This window comes from Apteryx rowi, unplaced genomic scaffold (genome assembly GCF_003343035.1).
Source record: "Apteryx rowi isolate R43461 unplaced genomic scaffold, aptRow1 scaffold_25, whole genome shotgun sequence".
In the NCBI taxonomy this organism is placed as follows: domain Eukaryota; kingdom Metazoa; phylum Chordata; class Aves; order Apterygiformes; family Apterygidae; genus Apteryx; species Apteryx rowi.
Window position 1 is genome coordinate 5,011,480 of NW_020448863.1, and position 5,656 is coordinate 5,017,135.

General features: G+C 43.0%; 1 protein-coding gene across 8 annotated transcripts in view; it reads left to right on the plus strand.

The window, feature by feature from the left end:
- The first annotated feature begins 1,068 nt into the window (after window positions 1-1,068).
- Window positions 1,069-5,656, plus strand: part of PPFIBP1 (PPFIA binding protein 1) — a 119,132-nt gene continuing 114,544 nt past the window's right edge. For 2 of the 8 annotated variants that reach the window (XM_026066865.1, XM_026066864.1), the window contains exon 1: window positions 1,069-1,120. The gene's annotated coding sequence lies outside the window, so the exon portion shown is untranslated. The remainder of the gene's footprint in view (window positions 1,121-5,656) is intronic. The other 6 variants (XM_026066860.1, XM_026066861.1, XM_026066858.1 and 3 more) reach the window with 3 other exon arrangements.

Below are 5,656 nucleotides of genomic sequence, written 5' to 3' on the forward strand. Positions count from 1 at the left end.
CAGTCTGTCTGGTCCCATCACTCGCTCGTGACACAGGCTATGAAGCCTGTTGCCTGCTCAGCAGTCAGGTCTGAATGGTTGGACGTGGCAGGTCTTGAGAACAAGAAACACGGCATGCTGTGAGATGCATGATACGGCATTCTTCAGGAGGTCTTGTGTCTCTTGAATCCATCCAACTAGGGCTTCTGTGAGGTTTCTCTCTTTCATAGCTTCAAGGGAAGGTTTTAATATTCATGGAAACCTCCTGGATTCCTTGAAGTAAGAGGTTTGGGCCAAAGAACATTTAGTCACTTTCTTAACAGCTGTGTGATTGCATCAAAAGATACCTTTGGCTTACTGAAGACAGGAGAGTGTTGCTGCAAACCCATTTGAATAACTGACTGGTTTCCTTTGTCATGCTATGTGTTATCTGTGAAGATGGGGGAGCATTGAGAGGTGACTTGACCATAAATCTGATAGAGATAGTCCAAAAATGAGTCTCTGACTCTTGAGATGGGGTAAGAGGAGTGCAAGAAAGTAACTGCCTATGACTGGGAGGTCCACAGTTTTGTTTGGAGTAGTTTTCAGTAGAAATAGTCATAGCCCACATTTTGGGCAGGATATAGGGAGATAACTGAGCATCCCGAAAATCCTTGTGGTGTAAGATGTGGTTGGCAAAGCCCCCTTCGCACTGTTGAATCTCCTTGCTTCTTGTGAAGAAGGTCCCTGCAACCTGTGCCTTAGCTCATAAATGGTAGTATGCAAGTTAGCAAGTTGGTATACCTGAGACACTTCTCATACTTCCCTAGTTATTTTCAGGCCTCAAAGTAAAACTCGAGCTATGTTGCTGCTTTAAAGCTGTGCAATTACAATCTGACCTCTTTCTGTCTGTCCTAGCCAAATCTGTAATTTTATAAATGCCGAGAATAAGTTTATTAGAAGGTTCGGACTGATTTTGCTGTGAGTGCTCTTTCTGTATGGAGCTCTTGTGTGCAGACCTGGTTGTGTGCTAAGAAAAAATAAAAACACTGACTATCTTCCTATATTTAGGCTGAATGGTGACCTCCCTGCCCCATTGTGACTGTGACATCCCATTAGTCATCTCAGTAGTGACTTTGTTCGTGGATCCAGTCCAAGAGAGGTAAACTACATTGCGTTGCCTCATGTTTATTAGTGGTAAGGACATATTACCCAGACATTTAGCACAGTATGGCTGATCTACTACAAATTCACACCCTATCTTGCCCTGCTGTAATTTGCTTGTGTGCCCAGGCTCTAACTGGACTGTTGCAATGTCTTAGTAATAGAAATACTGTGTCTAGTTCTCCTTTGTCAGTCTCTGTAGTTGTGTTAGCTTTTCTGCCTCCAGTGGGAGTAGGGAATCAGCCTTCCCTGTGTCTCGGTAGAAAAATGGCTATTACTGCTGAAACGTTCACTGCTAAACAGATGATCTGCGAACAGAGAGATTGCCACCTAAAGACAACTTCAGAAATCAGTGAAGTGTACTGCTTGCATAGCTCTTTGAAGATGACAGGTTTATCAACATTAATCTTTGCAGCCTAATACAGGAGAGGCTGCATGTTATTTCTGAGAGATTGCATCTGCTGCCCAACATTTGGAAAAGTCAGTATTCAATCCAGAATTAGAGCTTGGTCTTTCTTTTGGAGGACAGYGTTTCTCTTGCCATTGGGTTATCTGCAGTTGTTGCATGTCTCTAAGTTTAGACAACTGAGAGTTCGAAAGAGGATTATGCTAAATCATAACAATTATCTCAGTGGGATATTTCCTTTGGATTTCTCCTTGTTCTTAAAAAATTGCCTAGCAAGGGTGTTCAGCTGTGAACACACCTCAAGGTGCAGTGAATGAGGCATCTGTTTTTTCTTCTTTTTTTCACCTCTGTCTTACAAATTAACTTGTATTTTGGCTCAGATCAGGCTGAGGATAGCGGCTGTCTGTTATTTATCTAGTAGTGTGTGCTGCCAGGATAGTACTTTATTTTTGATAAAGGTTGGATTTTTCCATTAATAATTCAGTCATCACACTGGATTTGCAGTTGCTTGCCCGTGATGTGTATTGCCCCTGATATGGGCATATATGATTTCCTGAAGTCTTCAGCTTCTAGAGCATTTTGTTCCTCTGTGACTTCTGTTGTACAAGAGGAAAGCGCGGTGGGTTAGAAGCTTTATGTTTTTTCCAATGGCTGTGCTTCTGTTTCTGTCAAAAGGCCAAAATAAACCAATTATGTAAAAGAGCTGATTTCTTTCCTCAGTGGGAATACATTTAGATACAGGTCTTGAAACCAATTGTATCTATAGGCTTTCTTCTTTCTGCTTCCCCCTTGGCCACAAGAATTTCCGGGATGCTCAGTTATCTCCCTATATCCTGCCCAAAATGTGGGCTATGACTATTTCTACTGAAAACTACTCCAAACAAAACTGTGGGCCCCCTTGGTTGTCTTCTGTAATAGGGGAGGGAGGAGGAGGACTTGGGAAGGGTTTAGGCTGTGCAGTGTGGTCTCTCAAACCTTGCAGAGCCCCAGCAGGAGTTTGCTGGGGTGGGAGTCCTCTGCTGGCTTGTTAGCGAGTGCTGGGCCCCTCTGGGCTGAGAGACCTAGTGCTTCATCAGGGCTCTCTTCGTTAGAAGTAGCGGAGGCTTGCTGCTCTTCATCTGCTCCCCCTTGTTCCTTGCCTGCTCCATCTTTTCCTGCAAATCATCTCAGGGGCACTGGGAATGGCCCCTGTTGAAGACCAGAAATGTTCTCCTGTTTCTTCAAAAGCACGGTGCAAGTGGGAATTCTTGCTAAAACCACTGGGAGGTACGAAAACTGGGTTTTCCCCATATCACATGAGAATACTTAGGTGATAGTATGTCCGGCATTGGACAGGAGATTGGTGTCCCAGACTGTTAAAGTAGCGATGCTTGCTTTCCCATCTGTTGCTGTGTATCATTGAGCAGTACTGGTTGAGTCAAAGAGTCGGGGCCAAAGTCATTTAAGGAGCCTCTGTCTCGTGGTGTTCAAGGCAAGATAAAAATAACAAAAAGTGTGACTTTGAGCAGCCATTTGCATACAACCTGATGGTAATCACACTTCCAGTAGGCACAGTCTTGTAAGTCTTGCATCAATAAAATTCCATTGCTTTCACTGAATGCCACCTGTGAGCAAAGGCTTCAAGTGCAAGTACATAGATGCAAAAGTAGATTTGGACTTGCATCTTTAAAGGCTTTTCACTAAATCTTAGTGGAAAACTTAAGGCAGAGACTTGAACTAGCTATTACAGCATCTGAACTCTAAATTGGAGAATCTTTGCACTGTCAAAGACAGCAATCTAATTATGTCTTGGTTTGCTTTCAAATGTGCTGATTTATGACTAGTAGTTATCATATTTTCAAAGAGTTCTTATGACACCGAGTATGGCTGATTTGTCAGAACAACTTTATTTGCTTGCTCTGCAGCAGATGTGGCGAAATAAGAGACATTATGAGAGATATAAGTTGGGAACAATTAAATGGATGATGAGGTTTTAGGAGGCTTATTTTGCTTGCCTCTAGTTAATGATTTGGTCTTAAATGTCTTCTTGGAGTGGTCAATTCTGAAGTAAAAACCTAGGGAAATAGTATAGGTTCTTTTTAAAATACGAAGGCAGACTACAACCCCAAAAGTTTATACATACTGCAGTGACTCCGAAGGGAGATATAAGGAGTGCAATTTTTAAATTATTAACAGAAAGATAGCTTTAATACTGTAAACAACAACAACAAACAAAAACAGCTTCCCCAAGCAAGCCCCCAGTCTGCTCATTTACAAATATTTCCCTTGTAAGTGATCTCTTATGAATGACAGAATCAAGAAAACACATGTATTCACCAAGTTAGCAGCAGGATCTGTTAGTGAGTATGAGGATGGGTGGTACCTTGTGTCGATCCTGCGACAGCTTTGCACACAGCTGTCCATCCGCTCTGTGCGGTGGCCACAGTCATGGGAATCTAATTCTCTCCTGCTTACATGGTTTGAATGTTCTTGGGCTGGGTGATTTAATCTAGCACAGTGCTAGCAGTAGGGCATTTCAGGCCAAGTTCCAAAATTCACAAAGAAGGTCCTTAATTATTTCCAGTATGTCTTGTCTTTCTGTAAAGAGGAGTCATTTGGTGAGTGAATCGGGGGGTGTTTTGTTGGCTTTTGCCTCTCTCAAAACAGAATTTAGCTGTCATCTATTCCTGCAGCAGTAAGGCACAGTTAAGGTTTGTGGACACATTTGCACTCAAAGAAGTGACGGAGCCACGCCTTGTGGGCTCTGGTCTGTTCATCAGGGTAGTGTTTTTTGTGGCTTGTGGCCTCCTGCTGGCTACCTGCTTTCCTGGAGATCCCTCAGAGGGGAGAAGGGTGTTTACTACACGTATGGTAGTTGATTTGAGCTTTTTGCAGTAAATCAGTCACTTTGAGGATGTGCTGGATTTACTGAATGTGCTTAGCTTGTGCGTTATGTGCAGTTGGGTGGCTTTCTGCACCACGGGTCTTGACTGGAGCAGAATCTCATTTTTGATTACTTTACCTCCAAAGTTCAGGGAACTTCAGTCCTTTCAAAGGATCCAGACTAATCCACAAAGTCTAGATAGGTGCTTTACTGAAGTCTAGACTTGATATCTTTTCTGTAATGTGTATATACACATTAGCTATAGCCATGTGTGAGGCCTGGGGAGAAATACAAACTTTGAAAAACATGTGGAATGTGTAAGCGCTGTTGAAGGAGGTTAGGTGTTTAAAGTGGCCCAGATCATAGGGAATATAAGGGATAGCGGAAAGACATCCAGGCTCTTTGGAGGTTGATTTTTATGTTTTCAGAAGTCATGGAATCAGCACATGAAGGCATCTGTAGGATCAGATTAAGATTCTGTGGGGCATGATGCTGCTAATTAAACATCTGCCTCAAAGAGCAAGTGAGGAAGAAGTATCTTGAGCGTTTAAAAAAAAAAAAAACAACACTGAACTGCTGCTGTGTTTCCGAAAATAGTTAGCATCTAACATGGTTGTAACACTTGCGCTTGTGGTCTAAGGTTCTATAGAGTTTAATAAGGACAGAGGAGATATGGATTTGGAAAAATGACTCTTGCCGTATCAAGAGTGCTAGAATTCTGTTTTTCTTTAGTATCAAGTCAGATATTCTGCTCATATGAAAAAATCCTGCAGAGATAGTGTTGGCAAGGAGAGGGAGCATATAGCCCATTGAGATCTTCTCAGTTTGAGTGTGGATGAATACTCGTAGATGTCAGTCATGTGCACAAGGTTGTGTTGGTTTACCTAATTTTGGAAACTTGTAGTTTTGAAGTGTCTTCTGTACCACCCTAGCTTTAGGTTAATAAACCTGTGCTAAGATGTAGCATGGGCTTATCCTTACCCATCCCAGAGGAGTGCTGGGAGGGAGCCTGGTAAGGAGCGCATTGCCCCAGAGAGCTGCTCTGAACAGGGTTTTGGAGGAAAGCAAGGGGCTGGGGCATAGACGGAGCAGACTGTGGTTGTGTGGCATAACGTGTAGGAGCAGGGAGTGTTCGTGGCCACTGGGACCTGCACTGATTTCCCTCATCCAAATGTCTGAACTGAAAAAATGCTGTTACGGTGAAAGTGTGGTGGTCTAGTATCTCTACTCCCTCTGCTGCTTAGCTGGAGCCATTTGCTTCCCCC